Below are 11951 nucleotides of genomic sequence, written 5' to 3' on the forward strand. Positions count from 1 at the left end.
GTCAATAACTTGTTTCCCAAATTGATATTCTTTGGTATTTGTTTTTTCATTGAAGGAACAAGTATGTTTGGTGAGTTGACCAACTTCATACGCCTCTCATGAAATAATTTTGCAAATCTCATATTTATTTCATCAAATAAAGCGACGATAGGAAATTCTCTTTTAACTTCAAACATTGCATTCACGGATTCAACAATGTTTGAGGTCATAATATTATACCTACACAAAAAAATAACTTTATAAGATATATAATTATATAAAACTTAAACAAGATACTCAATATATAATATTGTACCTATTTTCCAAACAAAATGCCCTGCTCCATCTATGAAATTCAACTGATTCGAGATGTTCGTCTGTCTTGGATACCATATCCCTTATATGATTGAAATGGTCATAAAACTCAACTTTATTTGTACGCTTTCGCTGCATTATAAAAATGAGATACGATATTTGCATTGTGAAAATTGTTTCAAATATTTTCTCCAAGGTGCCTCATGCAACAACCATAATGAGTTGATGGATACACAATTGACATCATCTTTCGAATACTTGAATGCCTATTAGAAATTATGCACAACTCATCAGTATATCAACTACCCCCTATATCGACAATGGGTGTCTCATCATTTGGAATATTCATGTTCATCCCATCCAATTCATCATTTAATAGATATTTTTGGTCTTGTTCTGCATTTTCATTCTCTATCGATTTTTAACAATGTACACTCTTAAAATGGACCAAGTTGCATCACTCAGATAAGCACGCAAACGAAGTTGATTGCTTATCTTAAAAGGTAGGACCCTCTGATTTTCAAAAGACTTGTGCATATAACTGATAACAAGATCATTTGGTTGACAATTTAGTCCACAATAGCTAATGATTGAGTTCACAAAATCATTATACAAAATATCCCTTTGGACGGTCATCAATATTGACTCTGACATGTCACCATCCTTCCAACGCCAAATAAATCGATTGTTCTTCTCAATCAATTCACCATAACAATCAACAACTATTGTTATTGATTCTTCCATTAATGGTACCTAAAGAAATTTATTAAAAATATTCAATAATGATTGTATAGTAAAGTTGAGTAGCTATATACAGTTAAAAATCATATGCACAATCATTATCCCAACAAGTCAATCATCTATTGCAACAAGTAGGTCATCCGTTGCAGCAGATGATTCACTTGTTGCAACTGATGATTCACTTGTTGGATACATGTCCAAAACTAGAAGCTTATCCAACATGTAAGTAAATTGTTGTAAAAGATGAGTTATTTGTTGCAATTAGTAATTGATCTGTTGCAATATATGACTTGCCTGTTTGGACAAATTTATGGTTTTGTCCTAGTTTGGCCTGATACTGTAACATGTATCCAATGGGTAAGTCAATGTTGCAATAGATGAGTCGTCTGGTGCAGCAGATATGTTGCAATAAATGACTTATCTGTTGTGACAAGCTTTTGGTTCTTTCCCAACTTGACATGATACTGTAATATGTATCCAATAAGTAAGTCCTATGTTGCAACAAATGAGTCATCTGGTGCAGCAGATGACTCATCGATTGCAATAAATGACTTATCTATTTGGACAAGCTTTTGGTTCAGTCCCAACTTGACATGGTACTGTAATATGTATACAACAGGTAATCTATCTATTGCAACAGATGACTTACCTATTGGGTACGCGACTGTAAATTTTTTAGGAAACACTCAAACTACCAAAATGAAAAATTAGAATAAAAATCATTAGTTTACTTACCAAAATCACCTATGATGTAATGTCCAATGATATATGAATGAAAATTGGTCTGAAAGCAGCAGTACAATGTGAATATCAACTGAAGAAGAAAAAAATGATAAACAACCAGAAGAAGATGGTGATGAACAAGAAGAAGAAGAAGAATGATGATGGAGAAGAAGAATGAAGAAGAAGAGCAACAACAATGGTCCCCAACAATGGAAGAATAAGCAAGAGAGAAAAAGGGGAAAAAATGAGCCGTTGGTACCCTTTTTTCCCTCAATTTCTTATTATTTAGGGTTTTATATAAGATGGACTAAAGCGTAAAATAAAAACTTAGGGATGAAAAATTCAACCCCTTAATTCTTAATTTAAAAATTGTCACCCCTACTCAATAATTAAGACTTGAGTCACCAATCTCAAATTTTGAAACTTTTCTATAACCCTTAATTGATTGTCGAGTTTTGGGCCAAAAACATCCCTCAATTATACCCAACTCTTAAATTACATCCTTTCCCTATCATAATAAACAAAAAGCATCCCTAAACTATCCAAAAACTTGCAAATTACATCCCTCCGTTAGTTTAATGCTAAGATATAACGGCTTCAACTAAAAGTGCATGACTATCCCTTATCAAACGGCTGCAATTTGGACTGTTAGCGATAAGAAAATTCAACAAATCTTAATATCAAATCAATACATTATTGTTCAGTTGAAGAAATAAAAATTAATGCAATAATATTCTTACCAAAAATTGATAAGGATATCTATATGTTTGTTATTTTCAACATGTAAATAATTGATCTATTAGTAAACGTCAAAATTGTTTTATAAATTCCAAATGAATAACTATTAATTATATATAAAAGTCTTCAAGTTATAAAGGTAAAAGATGAATTATGTATCTCATTTGTACATGATGTAAACTATATTAATTATAAAAATCTTCACAATATAAGAGTAAGACTATGTACACATCACCCTTCTCATACCCACTTATAGACACTGAATATATATATATATATATATAAATATATATTATTGTGATTAAAAAACAAATTATGTATCTCATTTACATATGATATTATATATATATATATATATATATAAATATATATTATTGTGATTAAAAAACAAATTATGTATCTCATTTACATATGATATTATATATATATATATATATATATATATAAATATATATTATTGTGATTAAAAAACAAATTATGTATCTCATTTACATATGATATTATATTTATTTTATCTAAACATTAAAATTGGAATAATATAAATGAGAAAAGCTATATAAAAATTTAAAAGAGAAGAAACTATTTTTCATGTTATTCTGCACATTCCATAAATTAACCTCACCAAACATCTATTCCTTGTAGCTATAATAGAGCTATTGGAAAGCAAGGTATATGGGTGGAGTATTTATCTTCCACTTTTTCTTATCTATATTTTTCCAAATGATAAATAAAAATGAAAGAAACGTAAGCTTATGTTTTCGCTTTTTGCTGAAGAATGATAAATAATGGTAGATTTGTAGGGATAAGTCAAGTGCATGACATAATTTCTGTTTGAATCTGTTAGTTTTTGACAGAAAACTAAGAGAGGGATGTAACTTGTCACTTCTAGGATAGTTCAAGGATGTTATTTATTCATTGTTATAATATAAGGATGTAGTTTAAGTTTGAGTTATAATTGAGGGATGTTTTTGGCCATTTACTCATTGATTGTCCCCAGTAACTATTGATTCTGGTGTTTTCTTCAACAATTTTCGAGGCCTAAAAACGAAGATTTGAAGTTTTCTTGTCTTAAATCATGAAAAATTCAATGTTAATCTACAAATCTAAGTACAAATAAATAATCTTGTCAGAACTGGTTAATATTTTTTATTTTATTTTTTAACTGGTTAATATCGGATCTGAAAAGTTATGGAAGTTTTGTGACTCAAATCAAATGGATGTGGGATGATGTAGTTGTTATTGATTGATTTGAATCAATTTGTTTGTGTTATGGGTTGAATTAGTTCAAGATAAATCAATTTGGTGGTGTTTTGGGTTTGATTGGTTGAAGACTGCCAGCCATCACACAAAATTGCTGTCAGTGTTAATTCTGAAACTGTGATTACTTTTCTTGTTGTTACAAGGGATTGAAAAAATCAAAAGAACACTCCATATTAAAATTTGAAATTTATGCTTTTTCTTGTAATGTCATGGCAGGTTCAGGATGGAGGAGGTGATGATTGATGAAGATGATAAATAGGAACTTGGACAATAGCAAGGGTGAAATTAGCTAATAAATGATTCTTTCTACTTTTCTTGCATTCATGTAGCCTTTTTATTTTTATGAAATATTTCTGTAAATGAGTTGATCATGTTTGATGTTTTATGGAACTAGAACAAACCAAACCAAAACAGAAATTGAAAGACACTTGGTGGAGCATATGCATAAACCTTGGGCTCACCTCTCTCAGTTTTGATGCGAGTATCATCATATTCTGCCTCACAAGGTTATGTTAGGATCTAGAGTTACCCATCTTCAAATTTTCCACACGTGTATGCTACAACATATTTCTTGCACCTAAACTATTGCTCATTTTTATGTGTCCATATGGATGTTCAACTGAAAGCTTACTATTGACTACACTCCTACCTTTCTTTCAAATTAACTTCTCATTTATGTCTACTGTCTTTAAGTTTCTATAATCGAAGTTCAAATATGTTTCCTTCATGGAATTTCTTACTGGAAAGATAATGGTTGCAATTGCATTAACGTCTGCAACAAAAGTTGGAGGATCATTTGTTTTCTTCATGTGCTCAGTGTTACTGATGGTAGCTTAATTCCAAGTGACTTGATGCCTAACTCATATTACCAGTAGGTAACCGTTGCAACTAATTTGGATGTTTCTACTAAATTATTATCATGGTCTATATTTCTTTTATTCTACTTGTTCTATTCTAACTTTTAACAGATGAATGTACATTCCTCCTGTGATTTCCACATACATGTTGTGAAAGCATAATGTGATGTGAATTTCAGTACTTTCAAGGTTCCTTGACTCATTACTATCAGGTTATGTTTTAATTATTTCCTTCTTTTTTACATGTGATGGTGGGAGGTAGCAGGTACTCCGTGTATTAGACAAGGTGCATGAAAGCTGGCACCGACACCATAATCCATAGTTATTAAAAAAGGTCATGGATTCTTATTGCTATGAAGGTTTTTTGAGATGATGTGGATATCATTATATACCAAGATCCTAATTAATCTTCTAACTACATACTATCTAATCAAAGTTATCTTGTGGTGTTGTGATTATAACTGGCGGCCCCAACTGCTGATGAAATTGGAACAAAGATCATGGTTTAATTCCCAACAGAGAGATAAGGTTATGTGATTTTGTTCTATCTATCAAAGCCTTGGAGCTACAGTTATCCAATACCGATGCTGATAGGAAGATGCAAGTTCCTGGTATAATAGTTGAGGTGTGCACAAGTTGGTCCAGACATCGTCATCAACAAAATAAAAAATAAAAACTATATTTGGGTAGGATGGCCTTTATTTGCTGCAGTCTGAATGATCAACTATCTCATTTCATGTTGCGTGGCAGCATTAGGTAACATAAGTTAGTGCTGCAAAAGGCAAAAAAGGATCTGCAACTGGATACTTTACCAATGGTCTAATGCTAAGGAATAAGGATGTATTGCTGGATTTAGAGATTGCAGTCATAGTAATGTACCCAACTTCTAACGGAAGGTAAAATAGTTTTATTATGCAAAGCCAGGCATGCTATCTTATTGCTTTATAAGGATAGGTTTATTAGATTTTGTTGTCTAGCTGTTACATGAAAATAGCATCTACTTTTAGATCTGGCATCAACACAAAAATAGTTTGATGATCTTGCAAGATTCAGCTATAAAACACAAATGGTCGCAGATGACTCTTTTCTTTTCGTGTCATACAATTAATTGTGAAAAATAACCATCTACATTTTGTCTATAGAATCTTCCTTATCCTGCAACGCATCTGCAGCTTGTTTCATTTTAGCTTCAGAGTTCAGACAGTGCGGATTCCTCTTCTTTCTTTATCATCAGTTGTTTTGCCTGTTTGAGAGCTTTAACCAGCTTCAGAAGGCATTTCTCTGCGTCTTCTTTCAGGGAGCTGGGCATCAGGTTCTCTGCAACATCGGCAGGTATAATCTTTGTCTCCCTCATTAGAATTTCAATTGATTCAAATATGGGATGTGTGTCCAAGCGCAGGTAATTCTTTGCAAGCACCTTGAATCCATCAAAACTACAGTATGAGAGCTCGATGTGCTTATCCATTCTTCCCCTTCTTGTAAGAGCTGGATCCAACTTATCTACATAATTTGTAGTAAAGACAATTATACACTCTCCACTGCATGCAGACCAAAGACCGTCAATGAAGTTCAGAAGCCCAGAGAGAGTGACTCTCTTCCACTCTCTTCGGTGTCCTTGCGAGAAACTTCTTTCTTTGTCTTTTCAATCTTCTCTTCTGGAGGTTTCTTCTTCCTTTGACCTGTTAGATCAAGTGAGCAGTCAATATCTTCTATCACTATAATAGATTTACTTGTTGTTTCAGCTAAGAGCCTTCTCAATTCTGTGTTGTCCCTCACAGATGTCAGTTCAAGATCATAGACGTCATAATCCAATAAATTTGCCATTGCAGCAATCATAGTAGACTTCCCAGTACCCGACGGACCATATAGTAGATAACCACGCTTCCACGCCTTGCCAATCCTCGCATAGAAATCCTTGCTCTCTCTAAACATGAGGAGATCATCCACAATCTCTTGCTTCTTCTCTATCTCCATTGCCAAGCTACCAAATGTTGCAGGATGCTCAAATACGATATGGCTCCATGTGGTCTTGCTGTGGCCATTAGTGTAGAGCTTTCTCTTCCTGTTTCTCATCTGAATCTCTTTCCCTGCCTTGATCACTTGCTCCAAGTAAATATCGGTTACCATGTCACGATATTTCTTGTGGAACATAAGCCTGTAATATTTTCTTTCTAGCTCTGGCAAGTATTTACTTTCCCGTTGCACAAGTTTGCCAGAAATCCACTGTACTTTTACTCCACAAAACTCGTCAGTAACTCTCTCATGTTCATCCATGCTTAGCACCAACTTGCTACCTCCAGTTACCGTTTCAGCTCTAAGCCTCTTTGCGTCTTTTGCTAGGTGGACACTGAGATACGCCTCAACTGCTGCATAGGCATCATGAGGCTTGAGATTGTTGCTCATGAATTCACTGATGGAAATCTGAATATAAGGGTAGAAAAAGCTCCTGATTCTTCGTGCCCACTTATCGAAAGCTCGGATAAGCTCAGGGGGACAGTATCGACGAATCATATCCCACAGGAATATGAAACTAGCGATGCTCGTCCCGAATCCACCCCAACTTTGCAGCAATCCCATTACTCTGATCATTGTTAGAGATGTTTTGAAATTCCCTTAGATTTGTGTTCGCTTTATATGAGACACACAGAGAAGCCGCAAAGCAATTTCTGCTTCTCTTCAAGGTAATTGGTTATGACAGCTTATATTATCCTCCCTCTGTCCATTTGCGCATTTCGAATGTTAATTTGATTACTTTTCAAAGTTAAGTTAGATTACATTAATTTAGTATTTTTTAGATATTTAAAAACTATATAAAAAGTACTATAAATTGTAAATTTTTACATATCATTATGATAAAATAGTACACCGTAAAATGGTAATCAAAGTTTTTTATAGTTTAATTTTTTTCTAAAAATCATGACAATTAAAAGTGGACAGATATAGTATTATATTATGTTAAAAGAGTAGGTAAAGCTTTTGAATATATAATGTATGACTAATTTAGAACAGGAAATTAAAGGCATGACGTTTTGTGAATACATAATGTAGGACTAGTTTAAAAAAAAGAAATTTTGTGAATACATAATGTAGGACTAGTTTAGAAAAAGAAATTTTGTGAATACATAATGTAGGACTAGTTTAGAAAAGGAAATTAAAGGCATGACGTTTTGTGAATATATAATGTAGGACTAGTTTAGAAAAAGAAACTTTGCGAATACATAATGTAGGACTAGTTTTGAAAAGGAAATTAAAGGCATGATGTTTTGTGAATGCCAATGACATTGCTGATAAAATCTTTTTATTTTAAATACTTTAAAACAATTTTTCAAAAAAGTGTTTTTGAAAAGCAAATCGTATTTGGGTAATCTTCTTAAAAAATATTTTTGAGAGTTAAATTACAAAATAAAATGACAAGTATCAATGTATTTTTAATATTAAGATTATTTATAGAAGAAAAATTATTTGAAATATCTATTATAAAAATTTTATTCAAAATTTATTTTTATTAAATTAAAATGTACATATTCAAATTTTCAATCAATATTACACATAGATGAATAAAAAGATAAATAAATATTGATATAATATTAATATGATGATTTAAATATAATTTAAAATATCAATAAAAATAAATTTAAAATCATTTCACAAATTAAATTCACAATAAAAATAAATAAATAAATATAAATGGCCTATTGATAAATATGCGTTTTTTTTTTAAAGAAGTAGAATTTTTAGCTTATTTTCAACAAAATAAAAATTGTTTCTGTTTTCATTTAAAAGTAGTTTTACTGATTAGTCAAACATATTAATTTTTTAAAAAAAGTATTTTTTTTTCTCTCCAAAATAAGTGTTTTTAGCCTTCTAATCTAATGACAATGACAACTAGTTTAGAAAAGGAAATTAAAGGCATGATGTTTTGTTAATACATAATGTAGGACTAGTTTAGAGAAGGAAATTAAAGGCATGATTGTTTTATGAATACATAATGTATGAGTAGTTTAGAAGAGGATATTTTGTGATTGGGTTGAGATTACTTGGAATACGAGTTGAAAAAGCTCAATAATGAACAAAATGACAAATGACAAATTAGTGGACGGCTTCGTGAGGTGTTTTTCTCCTGTTATATTATATATATATTATTGGAAAAGGATAAGTGATGAGAGAAGACAGAAAGGAAAAAAGTGAAACTAGATGTGGACTTGGTGCAAATTTGCTTTCCAAGTTTCCATCTTACGTAATAATATTACAGCATTCTATACGACACTACAATAATCTAAGGATGTGTAAAAATCGAATCAATCAATAAATCGAATCGAAAAAATATTATTGGGTCATTGGGTTAATGATTTTTAATGGTTTTATAAAAAAAATTATTGTGCTATTGATTTGGTATCGATTTTTAGTATTGGGTTATTGGGTAAATCGATAACTCATTAAAACGATAGTATGTTACTACTATACCTTTTTATAAATATTAAATATTAATAAGTTAACATAGCTAGACACTATATCAGTACTCTATACTGTGATCTACACACTTCACACGTCATAGTACTTCTACTTCACATATGAAATTCTATATTATATTTTGGTTGTAACATGTTATTGTAGGCTTCGTACGACATCTACTCTTATTGATACAATTTTTCATTATATATCGTGTTTTACTATATCAAAGCATTTACCGCTGATTTGCTTGACTCACTGTATCGTGTCAAATTATTAGAGAAGTGAGAAATCATATATTTATTTTATGAGCATTTTCTTATTGGGTAAATCGAAAATTAAACCATTAATGACCAAAAACGAAAATCATATATTTATTTTATGAGCATTTTCTTATTGAAAAAAATTTGTTTTTCAACAAAATTTAGTAAAAAAAATATTTAAATTGGTTGAGTGACTTTCTAAATGAAATATCAATAGTTGAGTGATTTTGTAGGTAAAATATTTATAGTTGAGTGACTTTTAGGTTATAAAAGAAAGCTGATGGACTTTCTATGAAAATAACTATTAGTTGAGTGACTTTCTATGAAAAAAATCATAATTGATTGACTTTAAAGTTATAAATTAAAGTTAAGTAACTTTCTGTAAAAAGTAGTATTAATTAAGTGATCATATAAGATATTAACTCACAAAATTTGGTACCATTTTCAAAACTCAATTTCACTACCTTAGCTGTAGCTACTTTTTATTATTTTGCAAACTTTGCCCCAAATTTTGTAGTTTACGAAGATGATATAAATTATTATTCAAAAGATAAAATTACTAGTTAATCTATTACTTTTAAATATTTATTAGAAACATATTACAATTTCATTTTTATGATATTGTTAGAAAGTACTTTATCGTGCTAGGTTATTATAATATCTTATACCACGTGAAATAATTATTTTTGTGTTGCTGAGACGTGCGTCTAAGGAAAATTCTCTTGTCATCAAGGTGAGTCGAGAAGATACGTGTAGAAGAAAGGATGAAAAATCAAAAGTCAAAATTTGTAGCGGTCTTTCCCAAAATAAAATAAAAAATACGAAATAAAGAGTTTGAAGCAACGTATATTCAACGTTCTTTCAAAAATTTCACGAATTTATTGTTTAATGATTATAAATTAGTGAAAATAAGTGAATAATTCTCAAAAAAAAACTTATTTTTACTGTTTCACAGCCACCCAAATAAATCGAACCGAAAAAATGTTATTGCGTTATTTCTATTAGGTTATTGGGTTAACGGTTTTTAATGATTTTATAAAAAAAATTATTAGTTATGAGTTTGGTACCGATTTTTAGTATTGGGTTATTGAGTAAATCGATAACCCATTAAGACGATAGTATGTTACTATTATACCTTTTATAAATATTAAATAATAATAAGTTAACATAACTAGACACTATATCAGTACTCTACACTACGATCGACACACTTCACACGTCATAGTACTTCTACTTCAGATCAGAAATTCTATATTATATTTTGGTTGTAACATGTTATTGTAGCCTTCGTACTACATCTACTCTTATTGATATAATTTTTCATTATATTTCGTGTTTCACTATATCAAAGCATTTATCGCTGATTTGCTTGACTCACTATACCATGCCAAATTATTAGAGAAGTGAGAAATCATATATTTATTTTATGAGCATTTTCTTATTGGGTAAACTGAAAATCGCCCCGTTAGTGACCAAAAACGGAAATCATATAATTATTTTATGAGCATTTTCTTATTGAAAAAAAATGTTTTTCAACAAAATTTAATAAAAAAAATATTTAAATTGGTTGAGTGACTTTCTAAATGAAATACTATTAGTTGAGTGACTTTGTAGGTAAAATATTCATAGTGAAGTGACTTTGAGGTTATAAAAGAAAATTGAGTGACTTTCGGTGAAAAAAACTATATAGTTGAGTGACTTTCTGTGAGAAAAATTCATAATTGAGTGACTTTGACATTATAAATTAAAATTAAATAATTTTCCGTGAAAACATAGTATTAATTGAGTGATCATATGACATATATATTAACTCACAAGATTTGGTACCATTTTTAAAACTCAATTTCACTACTTTAGCTGTAGCTACTTTTTATTATTTTGCAAACTTTACCCCGAATTTTGTAGTATACGAAGATGATATAAATTATTATTCATAAGACAAAATCTACTCATTAATCTATTACTTTTAAATATTCATTAGAAACATATTACAATTTCATTTTTATGATATTGTTAGAAAGTAATTTATTGTGTTAGGTCATTATAACATCTTATACCACACAAAATATTTATTTTGTTTTGCTGAGACGCGTGTGTAAGGAAAATTCTTCGCCTTCAAAGTGAGTCGAGAAAATAAATGTAGAAGAAAGAATAAGAAATCAAAAGTCAAAATTCATAGTGATCTTTTCCAAAATAAAAAATACAAAATAAGGAGCTTGAAGCATGTTCAACGTTCTTTAAAAAATTTCACAACTTTATTGTTTAATGATCATCAATTAGTGAAAATAAGTGAATAAACTTATTTTTACTATTTTACTCAAAAAGCCACCCAAATAGGAAGGTTTTTTTTTTTTTTAATGATATGCCACTTGATCTTTTTGGCCAAAAAAATAATAAAAACGTTTTATATGCTAATTAAATGTCCGAAAATCTTGATTAAATTCCGAGGGGTAATTAAACTTGTTACCCACGCTTAAAGTAATTAGAAAAATTAGACCGCCCAAAACTTAACCCAATCCAAAAACAATTTGGAGAGTTCGTAGACGGTCTTAATTAATCCTACTTCTATTAGGATTAGAATTTTAATAAACTCTAGAAAATAGATGAAGCCTTCAAAAATTCTTTT

General features: G+C 30.2%; 1 pseudogene; it reads right to left on the reverse strand.

Moving 5' to 3' along the window:
* Window positions 1–5738: 5738 nt before the first annotated feature.
* LOC125812749 (AAA-ATPase ASD, mitochondrial-like) lies at window positions 5739–7202 on the reverse strand (annotated as a pseudogene).
* Window positions 7203–11951: the final 4749 nt, after the last annotated feature.

This window comes from Solanum verrucosum, unplaced genomic scaffold (assembly GCF_900185275.1).
Source record: "Solanum verrucosum unplaced genomic scaffold, falcon-dt-bn FXZP01000033.1, whole genome shotgun sequence".
Taxonomy (NCBI): domain Eukaryota; kingdom Viridiplantae; phylum Streptophyta; class Magnoliopsida; order Solanales; family Solanaceae; genus Solanum; species Solanum verrucosum.